The sequence below is a fragment of the Phyllostomus discolor genome, chromosome 5 (genome assembly GCF_004126475.2).
Source record: "Phyllostomus discolor isolate MPI-MPIP mPhyDis1 chromosome 5, mPhyDis1.pri.v3, whole genome shotgun sequence".
NCBI classification, from domain to species: Eukaryota; Metazoa; Chordata; class Mammalia; order Chiroptera; family Phyllostomidae; genus Phyllostomus; species Phyllostomus discolor.
Window position 1 is genome coordinate 156,605,723 of NC_040907.2, and position 26,386 is coordinate 156,632,108.

A 26,386-nucleotide genomic window follows, 5' to 3' on the forward strand; every position below is an offset into this window, starting at 1 on the left:
GCTGAGAAAATGTAAAGAAGGCCTAAATAAATTGGACAGAAAACCATATTTATGTCTAGAATGAGTTGATGACATAAACATATGAATTCTCTCTGAAACTCATCTATTAATTCAAAATAGTCCCAATAAAAATCCCAGTGGACATTTTCTATGGAATTTGACAAGCTAAGTCTAAAATTTATAGAAAAAAATGTGAAGTACCAAAAATATATAGGGCAATCTTGAAAAAGTAAGTTGGAGAAATTATGCTATCACATTAAGACATTTAAAAGTACAACAATTAAAATAGTGTTGTATTAGACTGGTAGAACAGAATAGAATCAATCAATCGTAAGGTATCAGAAAAGTGAAATGCAGTGATAAAAAGTTTATATTTTTAATAAATGTAACTTGGTCTATTGATTATCTAATATAAAAAATTCTTGACTTCTGTCTCACTCTCTACACAGAAACCATTCCTGATGGATAATAGATATAAACGTAAATGTTAAAACCATAAAACTTCCCAACAAAAACCTAAGAGACTACCTTTTTGGCTCCTGGATAGGCAGAGATTTCTTTTTTTTTTTTTTTAGAACATTTTTTTTAAACAAACTTTTTTTTTAAAGATTTTATTTATTTATTTTTAGAGAGGGAAGGGAGGGAGAGAGAGAGAGAGAGAGAGAGAGAGAAACATTAATGTGCGGTTGCTGGGGGTTATGGCCTGCAACCCAGGAATGTACCCTGGCTGGGAATCGAACCTGGGACGCTTTGGTTCCCAGCCCGCGCTCAATCCACTGAGCTACGCCAGCCAGGGCTGAGATTTCTTATATAGGCCACAAATCTTTGGACTGGAAAGGAAATACTGATAAATTGAACCTTAATGAAATGAGTACTTTTTATAATGCTTATATATTAAATAATGCTTCTGTTCAACAGAAGCCTTATAAGAGGGTGAAAAGACAAGCCACTTAATAAGGGAAGATATTTGTAATACATATATCTGACAAAGGACTTACAAGCAGAATATATAAAGAATTCCTACAAATCTTTAAGAGAAAGACTGATGACTCAGTGGAAAAAGGGAAAAGACTGAAATCTTTCACCAAAGAGGATATCTAAATGTCCCAGACACATGAAAAATTGCTCATCAGTCATCAGGAAATGCAAAATAAAACCATTCTGAGATCTCTTTATATAACCTTCAAATTAGCTAAAATACAACAGATAGTACTAGTATCAGCAAGGATACAAGCAACTAGATCTTTCATACTCGGCTGAGAGGGATGTAAACTGTTACAACCACTTTGAAAAATGCAGCATCTACTGAAACCGAACATGCGCATAGCCTATGACCCATCGATCCCACTCTTAGGCATATATCAGACAGAAATGCATGCATATGTGTGCACATGACATGCAGAAGAATGTTTATAGCAATAAAAGCCACAATCTGGAACCAGCCCAAATGTCCATTAACAGTAAAATGGACAAATAAGTTGTGGATTATTTATACAATGGAATACCATACAATATAGAAGAGAAAGAATGAATGACTGCTATAAGGAAGCCACAAAATCAATTAATCTTATAGAATGTGGCGCCATACAAGCAAGACAAAAAAAAAAAAGCATGGTGTATGGCTCTGCTGGTATAATATCTAAAAATAGTCAAAATTAATCAATGTTAATAAAAGAAAAAATCGGGGTTACTTTGGGAAGAGAGAGGACACAAGGTGTGTTTCTAAAGTGCTGCTAATGTTCTTGATGTCAGAAAGGAGTACACAGGCACACTCACCTGTGAAAGTTCATCAGGCTGCCGTGCCCTTGTGATTTGGCAATTATGCATGTTGGCTCCAATACATTGTTTACACTAACTTACTTTATAACGTTAGGAGGCACCTTGATTTAACAGGGGAGCCATGGCTGCTCCGTTCAGCAGCACACACAAAATCAATCACACAATGCACAGGTCCCCCAAACAAGAAGTGTGTTTGCTTCGTGTTGTGCTTTGTCCTTAGACCAGTAAGTAAGTGTATCCTCAGTCACGCTGGGGAAGTTGGGATGGCATAGTCAGTGCACTCCAGGGTGCTGTAGGCATGGGCTTTGACTCGACTGGTTGCTGTCTTGTGACCATTTGGCACCGTTTTTCAGAGCCTCCATGTTGGCTTCGGGAGGACCTGTGCTCTACTGCTTATTAACAGTGTTATTTGGAGTGAGTGGGAGAGTTCTGAAAACTTCAGTGTCCTTATCTGTAAAATGGGAATAAGGTTCATGCCCTCTTGGGTGTTGTTGAGTATCAAATAAGATAATCCACAGTGACTGGCATAAGAGAGTGTGACAGGTTTGGTGGTGGTGACAACTATTACCAGCTAAGGAGGGAGTGTGGGGTTGTTGATGCCTGTAGGGGCCCGGAATAAAGAGTCATGAGTACAGACAGGACTTTCAGCCTTGCTCCTTCTCTCGGTGCTCTGTCTCTCGTCTTTTCCTTCGGGGCCCCCTGTTCACCCTGCTCCTCTCCTGTCTTCCCAGTGGCCCAGGGAGTTCTGGTCCCATTGCTCCCCTCCAGGCTCATGTTGTGAGTGGTGTGTATGGTTATGGTGGAGCTAGCCTGTTTCCACTTTATCAGCAGAATCCAAAATTGTTTGGTAAGTGCTTTGTGTAGTCAGACCATCGCAGGGGCTTTGATGTGGACGCAGGGCATTCACGCTCTTTGTAAAGGCTATGACCCAGCTCCTGCTTTGACATGAAGTTGCCTGCAGGTTGGTAGCCTTGTTGACTCCAGGGTTTCAAAAGAAACCAGAAGCTCTGGTGGGCGTGGGGGCAGATTGGGGGTAAGGGTAGCAAGCAAAAAAGAAAAAGGACTCATGGACACAGACAACAGTGTGGTGATTGCAGTGGGTAGGGGAATGGATGGAGGTAGAAAAGGGTATAAGGGGGATAAATGATAATAGAAAAAAGTACAATAAAAAATAAACTACTAAAAAAACCCAGAAGCTCCATTTCCCTGACCAAGAATGTTCCTCTGTCCCAGGATCACTTAGCTCTGCACTCTTCACCCCTCCCGCCCTCCTCCCTGTGAGTACCAGTTAACCAGTTAACCGAGACATTTTCCTTCTGTCGTTCTGCATGAGAACCAACTGCATGTGGCTGGAGGGAAAAAGGGCATCAGAGCGTGCTTCTCTTTATTCGGAGCTAAGAGTTTTATGGTTCCTTGGTAGAATTTCTTTTTTTTAAAATTTTAATTGTTGTTGCAGTATAATTTTCTATCTTTTACTTCCATCCCAACCCACTCACCCACCCACCTCTCCCCTCCTCCCTCCCATTTCCACCCGCCCCTAGTTTTTATCCATGTGTCCTTTATACTTGTTCCTGTAAACCCTTCCCCCTTTCCCCTGAGATTCCCCTGAAATTCCCTCTCCTCTCCCCTCTGAACTCTGTCAGTCTGTTCTTTATTTCAGTGTCTTTGGTTATATTTTGCTTCTTTCTTTGTTTTGTTGTTTAGGTTCCTGTTAAAGGTGAGATCATATGGTATTTGTCTTTCACCACCTGGCTTATTTTGCCTTGGTAGGATTTCTGAGTCCTGGGGAAACAAGAGCTCCCACTCCCCCTGAGCTTCCAGACTGCCCCTTTGGTATGAGGACACGGGAAGGCACATTGGCAGGAATGGGGGCGGCAGGGAACGGGAAGCCAAGTTTACCTTTGGGAGTGGGGGGCTGGGTTGTTTGCCAAGAGAAGAGATGGCAACTGGTGTTCCAGGAACGGCAGCCACGTGGCCTGTAGCATTAGCATTGATACCTGGTCCTATCTGCCGTCTCATCTTCACTGCTCTGTCACTTTGGTTTTTGCTCACATGTGAAAAACCTCTCTGTTTCTCCTTCCGGGAGGGAAAACGTGGGCGGCCCAGGAAGGACTCAGTTGGAGAGAGGTGTGTTTTGACAAAAGGAGGTTCTATGGCAGGGACTGGCAGTAAGACCCATGCCTGTTGTGTTTTACTCAGATTGGAGAAACATCTCCCCTTCTCTGTGGGGACTAGAAAGAGGGGCTGATGCCATTGAGAATCACATGCTCCCGCTGGGACAGCCCAGGAAACGCCAGGGTTTAGAGAGAAGAGCCTGATTCCCTTTCCTCTTGAGGGAGGTTCAGTGAGTTCAGACGCGCAAGGGGGCTCCCAGTACCAGGGAGCAGTGTGCATGGATGGCGAGGCTCCCCGGTCTGTGGGAAAACCTCTTCCTCACCGAGACAGAGACAGGCAGTGCTTACCAGGGCCCACTCCCTGCCCCTACGCTGGTTTTTAAGGACCTTGAGCATAAGTATTCAAAAAACAAAACTGCTTTTGACTGGATAGTAGAGTTGATTTTATTATTATTATTTTTGTCATTGTAAAAATGAGTGAGAATGGTTAAAGGACTCCTTATAGAAGAGGGCCCCAGAGGGAGTAGGAACGGGCTTGGCCTTGAGGAACAGATAACACACGGACAGCCTTCGGGCTCTTCCCAACTGTACCTTGTCCACCATCTCCCTGATGCATTCAGGATACTGATTCTTTCCTGGCCCTGCCTTGAGTGCCCCTGGGGTCTGCTTACCTCCAAGGGGGTGGTAGCTCTGCCCCACCTCAGCTGTTTAAGTCCATCTACTGGGTTCTGCTGTATCTGGTAGAGGTTGCAAAAACAGCATGAAAAGCACAGAAATAAGGGCTTTACCAAATCAGTGGGTCATTACCAATACATTCTGATGGGGGTGTCTCATGCAAGATGGAGAAATCAATATCAAGGAGCTGGGAAGCCAGCCTCAGGCATCATGTGGACATCCAATTGGGCACGAAAGCTGTAAAGGCTGGGTGGGTAATAGGGGTGATTATAGAGAGATGAGCAAGGACTGGCAATGCGGAGGTGAGGGGAATGGCATGAAGAACTCATGCTGGTGACAGAGGTGGTCCAGCTGGGAAATGAGTTTGCCTATGGATGAATTTATCTGGCATCTTCATGGGGTCAGGGCCTGGGGACACAGTAGCTGAAGGCCAAATACAGCCCTGCTGTCATGTTGACTTTCTAGTTTGATGTCTCTGAGCACCTTCCTGTGTTTGAGCTTGCTACGCATTATGGGTCCAAAGGAAGAGTCCTGAATGAAAGGGACCTCTCCAAGAGGAAGAGCACATAGAAAGTGAGCGATCCGATTTGCCTCTTCTTAGGCGTTATCCAGTGGGGCCGATGACTCCAAACCCATCCTGCCCTCCATTGTCTCAGCTCTACTTGTTCACAGTGGCGTCTCTATGGGAAGTGTTTAATTATAGGCCACTATTCTCCCAGCTGCATTTGTTAACACCCTCCTTCCTCCCAGCCACCCACTAAATATTACTTTGTCAAAGAATGTGAATTCATGCTAATAGTAATACAAGCTAATTCAAATTAAATTGCCTCTGAAAAGACCACCATCCAGAATATAAAGGGAAAAAGTGCTTTGATTGGTGACCACTTAGGATTGCTCCCCCCTCCAGGTCTTCTCCATAGTATGAATAACCAGGTTTTGACAGGAGAAGCCAAGTTTATATTTTTATTCCATGGTTAAAATATCAATAGGCCCCTTTAGCACATAATCCCCACCTTACTCAGAGGCAAAAAAATTGAGAGTTGGCTGTATTTAAAATTGCTATGTTCTCTTCATCTTTAAATTGCTGTGTTTTCCACAGATGCAATGTTTGTGTTTGGGCATCAGTGGGGGAGAGACATAGGTGGTTGAAAGAGCTCTTTTTTTTTTTTTTTTTGCTTATTTGCCATAAGGAAAGCAAAATAGTTTGGAAAGTAGCTCCAGCCTGGGAGGTCAGGTTTCAGTTTGAATTGGCAGTTCAAGAGAATGATAGATGAATTGAATTATTTTTTCTGGTAAGAGAGTGGGAACACTAATAGAAGACATTCTCTTAGGAGTTTAAAATATGGAGTATTAAGAGAAGAAGTTAAGTATGACTTGTATTTCTTAGGAAATGTGACGCTGTCTCTTGGAGCCCCTTGCAGCATTTCATAAATATACTTTGTTTTCCTGACACATAGATATATAATAAAGAGATTCTCCTCAGATCCAAAGTCTGGCTTAGTCTAGCTTTTGGACGTTTGTTCATTGCGGCTTTTTAAATAGAACCAAGTGCGTGCTCAGGTGCATGTTCCCTTTAAGAAAACCACCTATACATACATTCTTGAATTGTAAGACACGTAGGCTTTGAGTTCCTGTGTGTATGGAGGAGGAAGAGGTGGGGAAAGTAGTGTATCTATTGGTCAGTTCCTTGGCATATTTCACTGTTCATTTGCAGATCATTAGCTATTTGGAGGAGAACTGAGGGGAGAGAAGCTTTAAATTGCACATTGAATATCAATTTGAAGTCAAACGGTAATGAGTCAGTGGAGGAATAGATTCGATTTGCACAAGTTGAGTTTGTGTGTAGTATACAAGCCCACCTGTACAGGCGTCAGCGAGCCACAGAGGCATCTGTGTAAGATGCAGAGGTAGGAACAAGGACAATAAGAGATAAAGTGGAGGGTGAACAAAAAGTGAAGTGTAGCAGCAAGCAGAGGTGAAAAAGCAGGACTTCTCTGAATTTTTCTAGCTTTCCACCCTGTTCCCCTCTTTGTAACACCCTTCTGCCTTGTTTGCCTATTAACTTTCCACCCCATTCAAGGTTCTCTTTAAAATGTTACCCTCTGAAATGAAGCCACGTGTGATGATTGCGTCCCAAACCAATGAGATACTACCTCTCGCTTTTTTTTGACCAAAAACGGGGCTAATTTTAGGACAGTATACAATAAGTTTTGGGGTTAGGAACATCACATTTTAGTTCCTGAAGCATTACCTACTAGTGGTCTGATCTTGAACCATGTTTGAAAACTGGTTAATAAATTTTCCTGACTCTCGCAGTCCTGGTGAGGGTTAAAGGAAGAACTGAATATAAAAGGAAAAAATCTTAGCATACAGCTTGGCACACAGCAAGAGCAAGGAATATTAGCTATTATGATTGTAATTATGATTTTGAGGGTATTTTTATAGATCTGGTTTAGTCACAAAAAATGTTTTATAAATTGGTTTTGGAGAAAACTTGCTGGAGGAGGCGGCCAAGTGGCTTGGGAGAAGCGCCATTTCTCTCTGGCTCAGATGGGGAAGCGCTGTCTTGGTTTAGAAAAGGGTGGGGGGGGGAAGTTTACGTTTTCACCTCAGGCATCCAGAATCAGCATCTGCAGAGCACGAAGCGTGGAGTGTGAATGTTCTACCAAGCTTTCTGGGGACTCTTAATTTTACTCAAGTTGAAACCCATCAACCGATGTGAAGATGCTCTTCTCTTGGTGGTCTCATAACTGAAAGGCTCGGTCCTAAACAGCAGTGATTTCAGCAAAGCAGTGTTATAACAGGAGCATCTTAAGTTGAATGTTATTTTTTTTTTAAGAAAATCAACTTGACCACACCACACCTACTGAATGAGAAAATCTGTATTTTAATAAGATCTTGGGTGATTTGTGAGCATCTTCAAGTGTGAAATATACTAAACTATAACTTTTCTCTCCTCTGTCTTAACTTGGGCCTTTCTAGTGCAGATGTCCAGGGTCCCTGGGGTCTGCATTCACCCACGGTGCAGGAACAAACACTGACAGGCCTTCTGTTGTCCACTTGTGTCTACATTGAGAGCTGTGCTCCCTCTTTTCTAATCAGACTCAGATTTCCCTCCTACGTGCTTGCATCTCTAGCCTAAATGCATGCACGCACTGACATCAGACACTTGTATTCGCTTTCCTTTGATGTCATTGTAAGCGGGGCAGCCCCAGCAGAGAACAGCCAGAGTTGTGTTAACATGCTGTGAATTAGCAGGGATGGCAACTCTTGCCTATTAATGTGGGAAGAGAATGGCTAATTCCAGCTCATTTCTATTCTAGAAACTAAATGTAGACTCTGAAAGCAGCAGCTCATTGCTGCACTGGTGATGCTAATTACTTCCCAACCATGTTATGAATAAATAGGTGGTGTTTAGAAAGCTAAAATGTAGGGGTTTTTTTGGTTTGTTTTGTTTTTGTTCATTGGAGGCAAGCCACACCCCTCCGGGGGACTTGGTATGTGGTTAGTGAACTTACACAAGGGGTGTTTGGGACTCTCCCCCTTCTGACAGTGTAGCGGGGAATCTAGGTTATTCAGAGAAGGACAGTAACACATGGTGTCCTGATTCTCTTGTAATTAGTTCTGTCCCCAGTGCCACACCATTCTCCCCTGCCGTCCCTGATTTCCCATCGAGCCCAAGGAGGCTGACCCCCGTGATGAAGGCTGCGCCTGCATTTCACACTCCACTTTACTCCACAGGAGCCCTCCACACCCTCCTGCACCTCCCTGATGGGAGGCCCTCCGGTGGCTGCAGTTTACTTCCCTTCCGCGTGCAACTGGAGAAGAATGGCTTTCCCGTTGCAAACACTTGTGTGTACTTCAGCACAATCTCAGTGATTGTTAAAAGGCACGTTCAGGGCTCTGCGCCCTGGGTCAGAAATGCCAACCAGGGTTTCTGAAGTAGGACCCAGGAAGGGGCAGTGTTTAAAAGCCCATTGGATGATTCTGATGTTTTTTTTTTTGGAGGTGCCACTATTGACTAACAATTAAATCATTAGTAACTGGGATTTCTAAGAAGACATCTGAGTCTCTGACATGCCCGCAACTATATATTAAGGTAGTTGCAATAGATGATCTTGCTCTGTCATCACTTCCTCAGAGTTAGTTAACTGTTATTTCACTCAGACATATCTATTAACATCTGCAGTGTACCAGATATTGTGCTGGGTGCTGTGGATAAGACAAATAAATCAGACACAGTCACTGTTCTCAGAGAGGTCATAGTCTGCCGAGGACACAAACATACGGAGCAATAAATGGTGCTAAAGCGTCTATTGGTGTAATAGCCACAGGACGCAAGGCCCACGAGGACCCAGAGCTGGGAAGATAGGCACAGAGCAAGTTCCCATTGTGTTCCCATAGCTCTCTATATTGGCTTCTACAGGGATGGCTATAGCGATGGGAGACTGAGGATACTGGGTGACTCCTGGAGATATGGGGAAGGCAAGTTTGTCCTAAAAATGCCCCGTCTGATGGAGAAGGCAGATCCAAATATTTAACTAACTGATTTTTTTTTGGACTACTGTGGGGTTTGGTCTCTAAGAAGAAAAAATAAGCTGTTAGGAAAACTCATGCTGCCAAGAGGGAACCTCAGAAGGCACACTGGGGATTTGTGGGCTGTCTTGGAAGCATGGGCGGTCCTGTTAGTAAAAGCTTAAAAGAGATAGGTTCACTCCATTGCCTGGAGTTTTGAAGGTTACCTGTCCATTGCTCATTACCCAATAATAAATATCATAGTGAAAATTACCTTTAACACTTAAACATTGCTGGGATTTTACAGGGGTTGAACTGAACGGACTGCCATGGTATTAAAAAGTCACATGGGTGAGATGCTTTTATAGCCCATGCTTCACAGGCTATATAAAGCAAGCACCTGCACACTATCCTTTAAAATGAGAGCATTCAAGCGTGGCATTTAGGCACGAGGGGGCCTCTGCTTGTTAATTAAACCTGTTGGCAGTGTTACTTTTTGAGAAATAGAAGAGGAGGTTTGAGGCAATTAGGAGAGGATTTGTTCCTGAGAAGGATAGTCCACCTGGAACTGCCATTTACGTCAGCAGGACGTGTGGATTCTTTGTGGGCCGTAGCCCAAGCTGGAGCTGGTGGGCATCGCAGACCCGTAACAGGCTCACCACCCAGCAGTTGGCTGTGAGGTCGGTGCAGCTGTTCAGGCTATCTTTGTGGTGGGGATCAGCGGTAACTGTTTATTTAGATCAACTGTATTATTATTATTTTCCATCGAGCAGGGGGTTTATGAGGAGACTAGTCACTTTCCAAGCTGGACAGGAATTAGTTTCGTGCTTGGCAGTATCTGTAGTTTAATATCTTCCTCTTAATCCTGCTCGGCAAGCAAGGGAGAGGCTGCAGCCAAGGAGTGCTGGCCTCGGCTCTCTTATTTCATTCATTTTTTATTGAGATACACTTCGCCTCACATAAACCTAACTACTTTAAAATGAACAATTCAGTGGCATTTAATATGTTCACAGTGTGTACAACCACCACTTCTACCTAGTTCCAAAATGTTTTCATCATTCCCAGAAGGAACCCCGTAACCACTAAGCAGTCACTTCTCATTCCTCCCTCCCCCCAGCCACTGGGAACTCCAATTTGCATTCCGTCCCTATGGATGTACCTATTCTGAGTACGTCTTATACAGGAGTATCATAATATGTGACCCTTCGTGACTGGCTTATTTTACTGAGCGTGTTTTTGAGGTCCACCCATATCGTAGCACATAGGCACACTCCATTTTTTCTGTGGTTGCACAATGTTCCATGCTTATGCACCGAAATTTGTTTATCTGTTCATCCATTGATAAACCGTGGGCTGTTTCCACATGTTTGGGCCACATTTGGTGGACAGTGTTGCTGTGAATCTGAATGTAAGTCTGTTTCTTTGTTTTTGATTCATTTGAATGTGTACCTAGGAGTGGAATTCAGGTATATTACTTACACAAAATATTCCTTGCTTCCACCTAGCCACTGAGGTTCTTCCCCTTGGAACTATTATGCGCTTTGCCTCCATGGGAACAGGCTTGGCCATCTGACTTGCTCTGTCTCACAAATGTACCGAGAGCAGAAGTGACTAGTGTCCCCGTGACCAGGACCCGCATGAGCCATCTCGAGGCCCTGCCATGACTCCCTGCCCTCATCCAGGGGTCCTGCAGGGATGGGAGGGATGGCGGGGGCTGTCCTGCAGGGTGGGCTCATGGAGGCAGGCGGCGTGGGCAGAGCAGTGGGTTCATGAGCTCCCACTGAAAGACACTAAATTGGGCTCTGGGGGGAGGGGATAAAATATGGGGGGGAAACCTCTTTGCCATCAGGGAGCTTACAGTTTCACTGTAATCTAATCGGGTAGTTGTGAGCTCTGCAAAGCAGTGCAGAGTGGACCAGGAGGAATCCATGGAGCTTTCTCAGAGGACGCTGGGCCTGGCCTGAAAGGACAGCGAGGTTTAGACATACAGGGTGAGAAGAAGAGTGTCCAGAAGAGGAATGGCCTCAGCAGTAGATTCGGGGCGGGGGGGGGTGTAGGATGTTTGGGAGACAGTGAGCTGGGCGGTGGTTGGGGGACACAGGGTTGGATAGCTGTACCCGTGAGTGAAGGCCCGAGGCCTCCAGGCCGAGAAGTTGGTCTCTACCTGACATCGTGTCTCTCAAGCAGGGCGCAGTGGTGAGTACCTGTCCAGAGGCTCTTTCTTGTGCTCTGAGGGTTGACTTGTCCTTCTACAACAGGGGTTATCAGCCTTTACATTTTTATGTGTACTTCACACACCTCGGCCGGAGCGGTTCCTCTCCTCCCACAAACTGATGCTCTGCGTGTGCCCCCATCTGTGCTGAGAATAATTGTTCTCAGACCCCACGGGGGGGGCGGTGGTGGAAGAGAAAGAAACGCCGTGACATCTGCTGAGGAGGTCAGGCTGGTCAGACAGGTCAGGAAGTTTCCAACATCTACTTCTCTTTGTCTTCTAATCCCGCCATGGTGGTGGGGGAGGGTGCAATTCCTTTTTGGATTTTACAGTTGAGAAAACTGACGCTTGGAAGGCAAAGAGCTAACCGATGAGCTAGTAAATTGAGACAGGACTTGAATCTCACCTTATTTATCTTTGTGCTCCCCACACCCATCCTCACACCTGGCGCACAGAGCCCCGGTGAGGGAAGGCGAGAGTGGCTGGCCACAGGACTGAGTGACTCAGTGAGAGGGCAGGGTCTGTCGGATGCCAGCCTAGAGGGGATGAGAGTTTGGAAGGTGCTCTCTTTCCCACCGCCATCACTAAAATAAATCCTCTGGAGCCATGGCGAGTGTGGTCAGGGAGTAAGATGGTTGAAGTAAGGGGTCTGGACTCTGTGAGGTTCCAGGATGGAGGTGGCTCAGCTAAGATACCATTCCCATTTCTCCCTTGACCTGCTTGTCTGTGCAGACTGCTGGGTGCAGGGGATTCTGTGGGCTGGTCCTTCTCAAACACGCTTCCGGCGCGTCTTCTGGCCCTTTGCTGTGGGATTAGAGAGAGATTTTTGAAAACCCCAGCTAGACAAGGGGGGAAAAGCGAAGAAAGCAAGGTGAAATGTAATTTCCCTTTTAATATAGCTGGTCATTTAATCTAATATTATACGCAATGATTAGATCTTAAAAACCTATAAATTACATTTGACAAGTCTGGTGCGCTCTGCTGTCCCTCTGGGCAATTACACGCGGCAACATTGGGCCAGGCTGGGGGAGCTCTCCGAATGCACTTTGTTTATTGGCTGTTAATGAGAAGCGATTAATCTAAATCACCGTAGGGGTGGATCCTTTTGCCGAGCTTCAGGATCAGAAGTGGCAGTTGCACCTTTTGACAAATGTGCTGCTCGGTCCTTAACAACAAGTGTGTGAGGGTGTGGGGGTGTTGTTTCCTTCCTTTGAGCGATGCGGGGGGCGGGGGGGGGGCGGGGGAGCCATATGCACTTAGAGTTGTCACTGGGACAAAGTAGAAAACTGCCACCTGTGGGTACGTCCACGTCTCCCCACTTCAGCCTCTCCTCTCCTGCCTCTTCCCACCCTCCAGGACTGAGGCAGCGGGGGCCCCTCATGGTGCTGTTACTAGAAGGCCCTCTTCTTCATTTATTACTGTTATTGTGGCTTTTTCTTCCCTGCCTGAATGGGGATTGCCTGGCCCTGGATGATGGATCATTATAGAGAGCACCTGCCTGGCAAAATTGCCACCTCTCTGTCCCCTCTGCTTCCTTCACGTTGGGAAAGACAGAGAGCAATGCCATACAACCAGAACATCCTAAAAACCCAACAGGAAAAAAATACACACACATAAGGCCTTTTCTTTGGGAGTTACGGGGTCAGATGCACCACTGAAGGGATGAAAACCAAAGGGGGAGGATGCTGCCTAGGGCAGGGCAGGAGAGCACCAGGGGTGAAGGCCTGTGGGGTGAAAGCCTCCCTGGTTCTCCTCCTGCTTTCCGTTTGATGTTTCCTGCCTTTGTTTGTACTCACCCTGCCATTCGCTTGCTGTGCCCTCTCTCTCCTTCACTGTGTTACCACCACAGAGCACAGCAGGAAGACCAAAGCATTCAATTTGGGAGGTGAAGTCCTGAGTTTGAGTCCCAGTGGTATCACTCAGTAATCAGCAGTGACCTCCAGCAAGTTGCTCAGTTCTGGCTCTGGTGGCTCTTTGCCTGTGGAATGGGGTGTGGTCAGTGGAATAATAGCCTCCCAGAGATGCCCTAGTCCCCCCAATCTGTGACTATGTTAGATTACACAGCAAGGGGCATTTAAAGGTCTAGATGGTATTAAGGTTGTTCATCAGCTGACATTAAAATAAGGGGACTGGCCCTGATTGGTGTGGCTCAGTGGGTTGGGTGTTGTCCCACAAAATGACAGGTTGCCGGTTCAATCCCCAGTCAGGACACATGCCTGGGATGAGGGTTCGGTCTCCAGTCAGGGCGCCTACGAGAGGCAGCAATTGATGTGTCTCTCCCTCTCTTCATCTCCTCTTTCTAAAAATAAATAAATAAATAAATAAATAAATAAATAAATAACATCTTAACAGATAAAAACAAAAAAACAAGGAGACTACTCTGGATAATCCAGGCCGGCCACTGAATTCCAAGAGTCCTCAGAACTGTGGAAGGGGGAAGAAGCAGAGTCGGAGGGGTGTGATATGACGGAGACTGGACAGGCTGCTGCTGGTTCTGAAAATGGAAACGGACCAGGAGCCAAGGAATGAGGGCAAACTCAAGAAGTAGAAAAAGCAAGAAATGAGATTCTCCCTCAGGGCCTTCAGAAAAATAATACAGCCTCTCAGGCATCTTGATTCCACCCCAGCGAGACCCATTTTGGGCTTTTGACATCTAGAACTGTACGATCATAAAATTATTGCAGGTTGTTATGAGCCATTGAACTTCTGTTAATTTGTTTTCAGCAACAGGAGACTAAGACAGTGTGGGTAACAACACCTGCCCTGCCTCCCCGGGGTGCAGAGTGGGGATCAAAGGCCTGGCAAACTAGAGAATGCAATGCCACTCAGTGTCTTTGCTATTGTTTAACTCTACCTGAAGGTGCAGGTGAACAGAGCAGGTGTCTTGAGCTGGGGGTAGAAACCACAGACCAAGCGTCTGCCCAGCTCCTTGCATGGTCTGTTCCTTTTCATTTTTACCCTTTCTGGGAGCTAAAAGTCTCTCCCTTGGGGGACTGGGCTCCATGCTCCTTTCCTTTTCCTTGGGTCGGTTCCTGCGCTGGTGAAATGACTGTAAGGCACCATTGGTTATTACAGTTAGGCTTCTCTATGGATCTTTTGCCCAAAGGGCTGTCATCTCAGGAAGTGGTATACTCCCTGTCGATCATGTCTAGCATGTAGCTGTATGTGAGTCCATCCCTGCCTCTTAGAGCGTGGACGGTGCCTGGGGAGGCGGAGTTGAGTTTTACTGGACAAGGTGGCGTTCCCAGCATGCAGTGAGCTTGCCACCAAGGCACATGAAGCTCTGGGCTGCACAGTCTCTTCCAACTAGACCAAGACAAGGGTATTTCCAAGCTTATTTGCTCCCTTGATTGTTTGCCTCATGACAACCTAAAGCTTGTTTTGCCTGTCCTTACTAAAATAATCCTTCCCACCTGTCTAAGGTTGGGTCCCTGAAAGTTACCTAGGTTGACACACAGTGCGATACGCAGATGATTTATTATAGAATTGTACACTTGAAAGCTATATAATCTTATTAACCATTGTCACCCCAATACAATTTAATTTAAAAAAAGAAAGTTGCCTAAGCTCAAGGCTTCTCATATGAAGAATTTCAGACCCAAGGGGAAAATTGGATTAGTAGGTGAGCTTTTGGAAGCCTTGTCCCCTTTTCTTAATGTTCACTAAATTAAATACTAAAGATAGCACACTAATAAATATTGTATCAATGACAAACTACAATTCTTAAATTAGTTGTAATGGGTACTGTGCAATTAATTTCCGTTTACCATTTCTTGTGCACCAGAATCTTTTCAGGCTCTCCCACCCACACAGCTTCAACAAGATGCTTGTAAATTCGTTTTATTGTGCAGTAGATAATCTGCGTGCTGGCAAGCATTTTTCGTTCTATCTTCCTATAGTCACTGCCTTTCCGATAGTAGGGTTTGCAGCAGTGACCCTGGGGTTCCACATGTGCACAGTAACAACTTGAGTGCTTGAGAGAGCAAACGTCTTGGTTGATTTTGAGTCAACTTATTTGATCTTTCTCAGAATCTCTCCCAATATGCTTGGTCACAATCTGTGCTCATGGCGGCCTTGTGCCAAATTCCTTGGTTTCAACCAGTTTAACCTGTGTCTCAGCACCCTCCGCCTGGTCTCCCTGAGTACAAATCTGCGTTCACGTCTTTCTTCAGTTCTCTCAATGTGGACAATGATAAAACACACAAACCAAGGTCCCCAAATCAAACCACAGCAGTACAGTTAAAATAATTCAACAAAATAATGAACATTACTTCCAACCTAATTCTATAGAATTTTTTTTAAAATAGGGCACTTCTTGTTTTTCTTCTCCTCTAGGTTTAGACTTGCTTTGTAAAAATATTAGACATAAACATCTTGTTGAAAGATAATATGTCGGTCAATGTACTAAATTTGTCTGTATTAGACCTTCATAAAAAAGAACTGGAGGAGGCAGAGGGGCTGTTGCCTGAAGTGACAATTACCACCCATGGGGCCGGTAATGCCTGGGCTACTAATGGGCAGTTCTTCAAATAAAGATTCTACTCACCGCTCCTACTGAGATGGGACCAGCCTCTTTGGCCAGGGTGCTGGTAAGCCACAACTATAATGCACTGAACATTTGGACAGGCAGATCTAGAAACCCTTGAGTGACCCTCACTCAGCCATGTATCCCATGTTTATTGACCGTGTGATCCACGGAGGCCAGCAAAGCAGATCAGAGGATGTGATATCACTGAAGTTCTCTGCCTCCAAAGGACTTAATATCTACGTGCAGAGAGAGATGACAACAAATGAAAGAAAGCATAACTAATATTTATAAATTTTCAAGTATTTTAAACACTTCAGAATCATATTTCAAATCACATTAAACTTGTGATAACAAATTTGCTGATGAAAAGCAGAGATTGTTCTGCTACAGCATTGGGGAGACGTAGTGGGAGAGTATGTATTTGTATTTTATTTTTAAAACTTATTTAATTTTAGAGAGATAAGGAAGGGGGGAGAGAGAGAGAGAGAGAGAGAGAGAGAGAGAAAGAGAAATTTGGTTGCTTTCCAGCCAGGGACCAAACCTGAAACCTACGCATGTGCCCTGACCAGGAATAGAACTGATGATTTTTTGGTGAATGGAATGATGACCCAACCAACTGAGCCATGCGGCCAGGGCAAACGGGAAGTAATTTTAATGGGCCTTGAAGAAAGGAAAGGTGTGAGCAGGGAGGATGCTGGACTTTCTAAGTAGGGCAGGAACATCAGCAAAGATAAGAATGTTAACAAAAGACAAATACCTACACAACACCATATGCTCTCACCTATTACAGGAACCTAATGGACAAAACAAACAACAGAACAAAATAAAACCAGAGACATGGAAACAAGGAACAAACTGACAGGGACCAGAGGGGAAGGGGGAGGGAGATAAGGGAGGAAAGAAAGGTAAGGGCATAGTTAAAGAACAAGTATAAATGACCCATGGACATGGGCAATGGGGGGATTGACTATAGGGGTGTCAGAGGGAGGGGCAGGGGAGAGCAGCAGGGAAAAATTGGGGCAACTGTAATAGAACAACAATTAAAAAATAAAATATTTAAAAAAAGAATGTTAGCATAGGTATAGTGATTGGAAAAAGGTTGAATGGGATGCTTGTTAACATCGTACAGTGGTGTTTTAGAGGTCAAGTTTCAGAACAACGTGGGGCCCCCAAGTGAGGAGCCAGGCTTGGTTTCTGTGCCAAGTAGAGGGTTCTCGAGTTTCTTGTGGGGGGAGGGCCACAATCAGAATTAGGCTGGGAGACCTCCATTGTGCAGTGTTGGGGGGTGCATAGTTTGGAGCTTTGGGGGAGAGGGTTGACAAGGAGTTCTGCTCCACTGGGGAAGGTCAGGGGTACTGCTTTCTGAGTTGCGAGGTGCTCTTGCTGATGTTGGCCTTTACCCCACACCTGCCATTCTTTCCGAGCTGTGCTCACCACACACACACGGATTTATCCAGCTTCCCGGTTTGCCCAGGACAGGCAACCTGTTAACACGATCTTTTTGAGATCCTTGAAACAATGGGAAAATGTGTATGTGTGTAGAGAAAGCGAGAAAAATATTATAAAGGGAATATCTGCTCACAGCAGATTTGCAGAATATTTGGGAAATAATAGAAAAATGTAAAGATAAACAGAAAATTTCTCATAATCTTGCCATACTATCAACCTGTGTTAGCATGGAATGGGTTTCTTTGTGCATAAATTCAGACATAAAATATAAACAATTTTTAACAAAATTGAGATTATGCTTCCTGTGTTTTCACCTGCTCTTTAGGTACTGTTTAAAGGTATGCTTATTTTTCATGTGCCATAAAACGATTTGAATACATACTTAATGGATGCATAATATTCCATCGAATGCAGTTAGCCTACTTTATTTGATCATTCTATCAGATATTGGGGTTGTTTCCATTTTTTTACTATTATGAAGAACACAGATGAACAAACAGGTGGATAAACCTTTTGTCGGGTCCCCGGTGGTTTCTTTGGGCAGATTCCTGGAAGAGAAATCACAGGGTCAAAAGTATTATAAATATTTATAAGATGCTTGTTGCGTATTGGCGCATTGCTCTCCAGAGCAGTCGTGTCGGTTTATACCGGCCGCAATGCCGTCTGCACACTTCGCTCCACCGCCTCTGCATGGGTTGCCAGCATCCTCCACGTTGCTGAATCCACGGCCAGTTCTCCGTACTCACCTCACTTGACTGTCGGTTGCATTTGACTCATTGGGCACTCTCCTCCCTGATACACTTTCCTTCCTTGATTTTAAGGTTTTGAGGACACTGCAGTTTCTAAGTTATCCTCCTTAAGGCTCATCTCTTTGAACCTTAATCAGTGTGCTAGAGCTCAGTTCTCCAGACTTTTTTCTGTCTGTATTTGCTGTCTGGGTGATTTCCAGATTCACATCTTTAAGAGCTATTCAGGTACTTCTGTCTTCTGAGTTTTTATCTGCATGCAAGCCCACTGTCCCAAAAATAAGCTTAGTGTATCTATTGTCTGCTTGCTTAATATTCCCTTTTGGGTATCTATTAGGTATCTGCCCATTTAAAAATTAGATTCCTTACTTTTAAAGCCCAGGCTGCTGCTACGAAGGGCTTACCTATATTCTAAATGCTAATTCTTTTTTTCCAGTTGTTCAGGCAGTAAACCGATTAGACAATTTGAGTTATTTCTAATTTTTAATTATGATAAGCAACACTGAGATGAACGTATAGGTATAAAACTTTTTAATGGGTCTCCTGACTTTCTCCGACATCCCACATCTAATCTGCAAGTGAACCCTTCTGACTTTCACTTTAAAATACACCCAGAAATAGACCCATTTAGTACCTTGTCACTTCAGCTTAGTTCAGGCCATCAGCCACTCTCATCTGGATCATCACAGTGGCCTTCAACTGGTCTGTCTGATTCTATCCCTCCATTCCCCACCTCCCACAATGCTCCATTCAACCAGGCTGGCAGCCAGAGTGAAAGCATCAAATGCTACCTATCCAAATTTCTGGGATGCAGCGAAAACAACAATAAGAGTAAGTTTATGTCATTATAGGCCTATCACAAGAAACAATTGAAATCCCAAGTAAACAACCTAACACTGCATCTTAAGAACTAGAAAAAGAAGAACAAAAGCATCCCGAAGTCAGCAGAAGAAAGGAAATAATAAAAATTAGAGCAGAATTGAATGAAACAGAGAACAAAAACGCCATAGAAAATGCAAACCGTAGCCTATGCTCAAAGCGCCTTGCTCAAAGCCCAAGGCTTTCCACGCCACTTGGGATGAAGCCTGGGTGCTTGCATTACCCACTGGCCCATTCTCAGCGCTCTGCCTCCTTCATGCTGTTGCAGCTCACTGCATTCTTACGTCCTTTTTAAAATTTTGTCTTCTCAATGAGGCCTTTTCTGAACTCCAGAACGCTTTTCATCTTGCAAAACTAAAACTCTATACCCCTCCAACAGTGCCTCTTCATTCTGCTTTCTGTCCCTATGAATTTGACTCTTGTAGTTATCACATTTAAGTGGATTCATATCGTATTTTTGTGTGTATACACCACCTTTGTTTATCTATTCCTCCGTCAGTGGACAGCTGGGTTGCTTCCACCTTTTGGCTATTGTGAATAACACTGTTAGGAATGTGGGTGTGCAGGTATGTCTTTGAGGCCCTGCTGGATCATCTGCGGTTTCATTTTTAATTTTTGAGGAAGCACCGTACTGTTTTCCATAGTAGCTGCACCATTTTGCAGTCCCGCCAACAATGCACAAAGCTTCCAATTGCTCAAAATCCTTGCCAACACTTACTACATTCTCCACTTTTACATCCCAGTGGCTATGAGACGGTATCTCATTCATGGTTTTGATTTGTGTTTTCCTAGTGATGAGTGATATTAAGCATATTTTATGTCCCTTTTGGTCATTTGTATATAGCTTTTTGAAAAATAGACATTCAAGTCCTTTGCCCATTTTGAAATATATTTTTCTTGTTGTTTTTGTGCTGTTTTTTTTTTCTTATTTGCCTCATGATTGTTGCTTTGTTGGTGATACTCATGTTAAATTCTGAAAGATGAGTAGGTATAATGGATTGGGATGGAAAGGTGGGGGTTTGATTATGGCAAAGAGAATGGCAAGTATAAATGGTAGTAGATAGAAGAGACATGCACATTAGTATAAATAAACCTCAATGTCCTATCTGTAAAATTAATATGTAATTTACATATTTTCCCCATAACAATATGCGTATATATGTATATGTATGAGGACAAGGTTTCTCAACAGTGGCATTTGTGCTGTTATGTGTTGGATAATTCTTTGTTGATGGTGCTGTTCTGTGAACTGTAATGTGTTTAGCAGTATCCCTGGCCTTGACCCAATCGATGCCAAAAACTCCCCTCTCTTCCCCCAGTTGTGACAATTAAAATGTCTCCATATATTGCTAAATGTCCCCTGGGGGCAATCCCTCCCAGCGTCCCAGTTGAGAATCCCTGCTGTAAGAGGGGATATTAGATAGATAGATAAGTGAGGGGTTGAGTGGTGGATGCCGGTATATTGTAACATCGTGATTGAAAGTCTTATCTATAACAAGCTCTATTTGTGTGTAAGTCAGTATTCAACAACATATCAAGTATGTCAGGAGGTTTTGGGGTCAACCTAAAGAACATCTCTCATACTCCTTGTGAGCTTGTATTGGTATTATTGTTATTTGTTATTGCATGCAAGCTGTGCTAAGGGTCTCCCATTAAGACTCAGTTATACAGTCAGTTATAGTACTTATCCTTTCCTGCTCAGAGGAAGTGTACTTTCTACTATTCTAGATTGTTTTCAAAGCATCGGACTAACATTTGTTTCCTTTGCATTTTCGGTGTCTCTGGCAGAGTGAGGGACTAAGAAACAATTAGTTACCTCCATTTTATAAATTGCACATAGGAGAGAAAGAGAGGGTGAGAACTGACTAGAGTGATATATTCATCCGTGATATTGTATGACTCGCCCGTAGCAGGAAAGGCTGTATTCTGGAACACTTTCTGGAGAAGATTTTGACATCTCCATACTAATTTTGATGGGTTTGGACACAGATAAATTTACTACAGGCTTTGAAGTTGTAAGTTGACTAAGCACATTCCCCTGCCTGATTCTTATCTCCTCATGTGCCGTTTGTAATTTGCAATACACCATTTAAATTAGGACCACAGATATTCAACTTTCCCAGGAATTTCCTGCTAAAAGCATTGCAAAGTAAAAAAAAAAAATGGTACTGTACCTTCCATATGTTGGTGAATTCTAAAACTTGTCTATTTCTAATGTGAGATACAGACAATTCATGTGTAGTGAGTGGCCAAATACACAGAGCCTGGTTGTATGAGGTTCTCACTCCAAGGCAGTGGTGTGTTTGGTTGCTTCATGGATTGCAGCTTCCCATTGAGGAGATGATAGTGGTCATTCAAAGTGGCAGTTGTGTAATATTTAGCAAATTGACACAGTTACCTACTGATTGGTGTTCATTTTGGCAGTGCTGATATTTGCTAGTAGAGTGTATTTTTCTTAAAGTACATTATATTACATGTTTCTTACCTTATCAGGGATTTAAAATTTATGCAAAATAAATGTAAGATGTATTTTTTTCTACACCACCCTTCCATTTTTAAAATTGTGTCAGAGAAATCAAATAATATGAAATCTACCCTGTTATCAAGCTCTTCCAAAAGAACAATATTGTACAGCAGATCTCTAGAATTTTATCACCTTGTATGGCTGATCATTTATACTGTTCAATAACAAAAATGCAACTGAGTAAATTTTAAATATACAGTTGGCTTTATTAAAAGATTTGTGAATTGGGAAGCATCCTATCTAGCAAGTAGAGAGGTTTTTAAAGGCAGAGGGAGCAAACAAAGGAAATTATGGGCAACGAGCACATTTTTTTCTGGCAAGGTCCCCTCAGGGGAATGAATGGAAAGAGTGTGTCAAGGGGTTGCCTCCTAGGGCTGACCAGGAAGTTCCAGGTTGGCTGGTTAGAGGTCACGTTCCTGGGGGAGGTTGAAACTATAATTAGGGTAGGTATTAAGTCTTTGTTTGCTGACATAGGGCCTTAACATAAGTGACTCCATTTTGGGTCTGTTGTCCCTTTTTTAATAATTCCGATTGAAGAGCAATGTCCCTTTTTCCTCACCACTCATACCTTTTGTTTTTGCCCCCCACACTCAGGAATGATGGGAGCCAGGAGGGAGGCAAATAATCTCCGAATTGCTTATATTTGTCTCCCACCTGTTGGGCATTGTTTCCGACTATAGTTGTGCTTTTATCCTGGGTGATTTAAAGATACAGGTTAATATCTATCTAGCAGTTATGGGCCTGTGCTAAGCTCTTTTAGTCATTATCTCATTTAACAATCTCAGCAGCATTGTGAATTCATACAATTATTATCTGCTCTTTTAATAGATGAGATAATGGATTAGGAAAAGTGAATAATATCCTCAACATTTGCATGTAAGATAGCAGACTGAGGACTTGAACTCAAGGCACCTGTCCCCAGAGTCTAGGTACCACTAATGACTCTCCAACCCAGATTGGAAATGCTCCTCCTCCAGAACATGTACATGCCTACTGCAGATCCCTGTAGGGTAAGCTGGATAAAGAACCAAAGCAAAATGAATCAGAAGAAAAATAAAATAAAACAAAAATCTCCAATGGGAACTCTTTCCTCCTCACATTGCCGAAATCCCATAAACGCAGAACTCACAGGCCTGGCCGTAGGTCTTATATCTATCTGCCTATAATTAAACATGGAAAGGCAAGGGTTGTAAATTTCTTGGTTTCTGCGGAAACAAGTGATCGTAACATTAACACGAGCCATGTGACTACTTCATGAATTCAGTCCACAGATATTTAATTTGGGCACATGTTTAAAATTCAATTTTAAATATTTTAGGGAAAGCCGGGCACTTTGCATTTTGGCACAGTCCTCGCCACTCCGTGTCTGGCTTTACCTGCTCCACTCACTGTGTACATGCTTTGCCTCTCAGGCACTGGTGTTTGAAGTCCCTGCTTAACCACAGAAATGTGGGTGGACCTGGGATGACTTTCTTTGTATCTGTAGCATTTTTAGTATACAATTCACATATTTTATCTTGAGACAACTTCTGATGAGGCATTTTCTCCCTTATTATATTTATGTCAATGTCATGGTCTCCTCCTTTTCCTTCTTTCTTTTTTGATCACAAACATTGTTTTTTTTTTGTTTTGTTTTGTTTTGGTTGGGAGTGGATTCCTATTTATTTACTTTTTATCTCTTCTTGGCTGGGGTAGATATTTGTCAAACAAGGAAAGGGGATTTTTTTGGGGGGGGGTGGAACTCTTAGAGATGCTTAAAAATAAAAGGATGAAGACTTGCTTCTCAGGCTTCTTCATGGCTCTTGGCAAAGGTATGGTTTCAAGGTCCAGTTAAGTGTTAGTGTGTATGAGGGGAGGTGGTAGCATTTGCATTGATCAGAGGAGGTCAAAGTCAAGTTGCTTTTCTCCTGAGTCTCAGTTTCCCTATCTGTAAATGCAAGTGATGATATTTCACAGAATTCACACACAATTTTAGTAAAATATCCAGCGCAGTGCCCAACACTTTAGAAATCCTGCACATGTAGGTTGCTATGCTCCTTCCACTAATTCTTTTCAGAATAGAGGACTGAATGCAGACCCTGCCAGTGATATCACAGTATATACCAGGATTTCTGATGAGAATGTCAGGCAAAGGTTGCAATAAAAACATACTCTTGCCAACAAAAGCTCCCTAAAACCACCACACAATGTAAATATGCCTTATATCTAAATTCACTTCTGTGTGCACACTTGCACATAAGAAGCATCTTGCACATATGCTGCATCTGTGTCCATGTAGGCACACGTGTGCACACATGGATGCGGCATTTGTGTGCCGCTTGCTGTGTTTGTGCATGCAAGTGTGGGTGTGTGTGCAGAAGAAACTGGGCTGGAGGGAGAGGATACATTTCACTAGCTACTTGATGGTAACACTTACTCAGTATATTGTAACTCATGGCATATAAAATAAAGTTTGTTTATGACATTGGTCCTATCTTCTAATTAAAATCATAGGCCTACAGCTCCTTTATACCTGCATAAAATAAGCAGTTTAATTTCTCTGCACCGAGGGAAAAATTATTTCATTGCCTTGTTATGTAGCCTATCACACTTCATGGTGTGAAGTAAGCAAGGCAATTATGAAAGTCTCATTCTTACCCAGTATATGTGTTCTCTCATGCTCTGCAAGAACATGAATGCATCCTCCGAGGCTTCCTCAAGGGCAGCCCAGGTGCTTTTCCCAGTTATCCTTGCCACGTCACAATGCCGAAGAAGGAGACATTTATTCTATCTCTGTATAACCCGTGTGAGAGCTTTCCCCTAGATGAGTGATTTTTAACCAGTGTGTCGTGGCACACTGGTGTGCTGCAAAAGTTTTTAAAACATGCAACACCTGAATATTTAGTCAGGGATGCTGGCTTCTTTTCTTCTAGATTGTCAAATAAAAAAATGACAACAGCTAACACAACAATATCTTTCCAGTACGAATGAAACAAAATTATACCTATTTTTTGTCAGATCATCAAAAAAATAAATATTTACTTTTTGATGTGCTGCAGAATTTTAGTAATTAGTTTATATGTGCCTTGAGATGAAAAATGTTGAAAATCGCTGCGCTCGATTATTTACACATGCATGAAAAAATACACAACACATCCATTTCTTAAAAATTTGCTGATAACTAGTAATAACTTATTTCAATAGAGCTAAAGCATGTATTTGAGAAAGAGAATGTAAACTGGTCTTAAAAACTGGAAAAGAATAAAAGAAGCAAGTAACTATGAATATTAACAGTTAAAAGGATTGAGTTTCTTTTAAAGCTTACTTTATAATACTAATATATGCTATGCTAACATTTTAACAATCCTGCTATTTAGTAGTTTTATTTTATAAGGTATAAAAATGTCTTTTGCTTTACTATAGACTTTGGGCACCGTGATTCGGGCTGTGTGTAGAAGTAGCTCCAACAACTGGCAGCAGTTCGGGCAAAGACAGGAGAGCTGCAAGGGGAGAGAAGCTCACTTGCTTATTTGGTCACTCAGCAAACATTAGGAGCTCAGAGGAGTTGGGCTGAGCTGGATACAAATGGTCAAAAGAACTGTGCTGCTAATGAAGCCAGAGACATAAGCAGGGAGCAGATTATGCCAGGCTATTGTAAGGATTTCAGAATGTAGGAGGATACATGATAAGCCATGGAATGGTTTTAAGTAGGGGAATGTCCGAATCAGATTTGTATCACAGAATGGTTGTTCTGGGCACAGTGTAGACAGTGAATTGCAGGGAACGGGGCGGAAACAGTGAGACTGGCTAGTGATGTGTTACAGCAACCTAGTACAGAGATGATCACATTTGGACTAAGGTGATAACAGTGGACAGGGAGAGGATGGATCTGATTTCAAAGTATTTTGTAGGTGAAATATACGGAACTTAGAGATGAATTTTAGCACATAAGTGGAGAAGCAGAGTTAAGAATGAGTCTTGGGCTTTTGGCTTCATGTGAGTGGTTGGTAGAAATACTTCCTAAGCCAGGCAGGAAACACTGGGGGGCAAATAGGGCTGGAATGGGGTACACTGTGAGGCGTGTTGAGTTTGAGGTGTTTGGGTAACATCCAAATAGAAGAATCTCCCAAGAAGCTAAGGTTTCAAGTCTGAACCTGAGAGAAGGAGACCTTGGTTCGAGATTTAATTTATGTGCTGGCCCCAGAAAGATGGTAATTAAGGCAAAGAAAAATAAAAGTGGAAGAAACCACTGAGAAACAGTTTGTTGAGTGAAAAGAGCATAAGGTCAAAGCTGAGGGTTGAGGAATAGTCATATAATAAGGATAATAGAAAGTTGAATATTCAGAAGAGGTGAAAAGAAAGACCACACAAACACGTTGTTACACAAGTATCTGGCAGAGAATGCTTCAGGAAAGATGGGATTGCCGGTGGTATCAATGATTCCCAGGAGTTTAATTAAATGGAAGGCCTGAGTGCCTAAGTGTCTACTGGATTTAAACACTGAAAAGGCAATGAGGCAATGACACCTTCGGTGGGACCAATATCATTGAATTACTATAAGTAGAAGCCAAATTGCACCTCCTGGAGGGGGCTTTTCAATAAACACCAAAAGGTAAATAGTAATCATAGCTGTCACTTGCCAAGAATATTCTTCATACCAGGCACTCAAAGCCAGCTTGGCTATCATCAGACCCAATTATTGTTGTGGAAACCAGGGCCTACAGAGGTTAAGTCATTTTCCCAGGTGATACAATATGAAAAGAGAAGTGTCGAGGTGTGAGCATGTTCCCTCTGATGTGAAAGCATTTATACTGTGCCATTCTGTCAATCTGGCTTGGGGATGACAAGCGTTCTTGAGCAGCAGACTTGGCCTCAAGGTCCTTTGGGGATGTGTGCTTTGGAAAATAAGGAGGACAAAAGGATCACGAAGCCGCTTAAATCAATCGAATCACTAAAACGATTCAGCAAGAACAAAACAAACATGAG

General features: G+C 43.1%; 1 protein-coding gene across 2 annotated transcripts in view; it reads left to right on the plus strand.

Annotated features, from left to right (window-relative positions):
* The window catches only part of SORCS3 (sortilin related VPS10 domain containing receptor 3), a 551,877-nt gene that overhangs the window by 265,220 nt on the left and 260,271 nt on the right, over positions 1-26,386 (plus strand). The window lies entirely within an intron of this gene.